Genomic DNA, 1,092 nt, shown 5'->3' on the forward strand with positions numbered 1-1,092 from the left:
TTTAGTTTAATATTTTCATTGCATATTGATTGTATGAATATTATATACTATGTTAAATTATAAAAATAGTTAAATAATAATAAGATGATCTAAAAACTAATACTAGTACATTTTATCCTTTTCAATATACCATAAAAAAGTTCTAGAAAACAATTCCATGAATAACATTTAAATTTAAAATTATAGAAAACTAAAACTAGTATATATAACAAAAGTGACAGTGATCCCCAATTAATATAATTAATCTTATCAAAGTTAATTGATAGTAGTTAATACATGAAATGTCACGACCGCACTTTCTAAGGATAGAAAGCTCGGTTGATCGTGACTAGGGGAGGATGAAAGAAGCGGGGAAGAAAAGGGGGAAACTGTGGCACGACTGGACATGAACTGAAATAACTTGGAATAATATATATCAGAATGCATAATACAAGGAGTGTAAACTCGACTTTTACATTGCAGCGGAAGAGTCAAGAGCAGATGACATCGTGTATGGAGACACGACGCATCCAAGTACTATTCTATCGAAGGATCTTCATTTGTCTGTGCTCAACACCGCCCGCCGTCATCACTGCTCAACCTGCACATTTTTAAAACATATGCAGGGCTGAGTACTTGGTGTACTCAGTGGACACGTGCCGAAATATATTTTACTGAAAAGAAAACTAGTTTTGTCAAGCCACTACTGAGTGAGCTCGGGGTTTTATCTTAAAAGGCCCGAGGACACTAAAAGCATTTTCTAAGTAAAATATGTGATCATGATCTATTTTTCCTGGAACTAATGCCATGTCTGAACTGAGTGAACCGGGTATGTATGGGCTGACCCCACTTACAAACCCGCATTCACTAATTTCTGGTGAACCGAAATTCACGAACTCCTGGTCCAGTAGGGACGTCGCCCTTGCTAGACAAACAGATAGGCAAAGTTCAAAACAAAACTTGGCAAGACAAAACATACTGATAACTTAAATAACTGAAAGCATTCGTACTGGGAACGTAAATAACTGAAAGCACATTCGTATAAGGCTCACGTAATATCATATCACAATAGCACTTTTCATAAAAACTGTACTCTAAACATAATACTTCTCA

At 35.5% G+C, this 1,092-nt stretch overlaps 1 long non-coding RNA gene across 1 annotated transcript in view; it reads right to left on the bottom strand.

Moving 5' to 3' along the window:
- Positions 1–386: 386 nt before the first annotated feature.
- LOC125218252 overlaps positions 387–1,092 on the bottom strand; it is a 1,462-nt gene continuing 756 nt past the window's right edge. The window contains exon 2 of the long non-coding RNA XR_007175910.1: positions 387–580. This is a non-coding gene — a long non-coding RNA (uncharacterized LOC125218252). The remainder of the gene's footprint in view (positions 581–1,092) is intronic.

The sequence above is a fragment of the Salvia hispanica genome, chromosome 4 (genome assembly GCF_023119035.1).
Source record: "Salvia hispanica cultivar TCC Black 2014 chromosome 4, UniMelb_Shisp_WGS_1.0, whole genome shotgun sequence".
In the NCBI taxonomy this organism is placed as follows: domain Eukaryota; kingdom Viridiplantae; phylum Streptophyta; class Magnoliopsida; order Lamiales; family Lamiaceae; genus Salvia; species Salvia hispanica.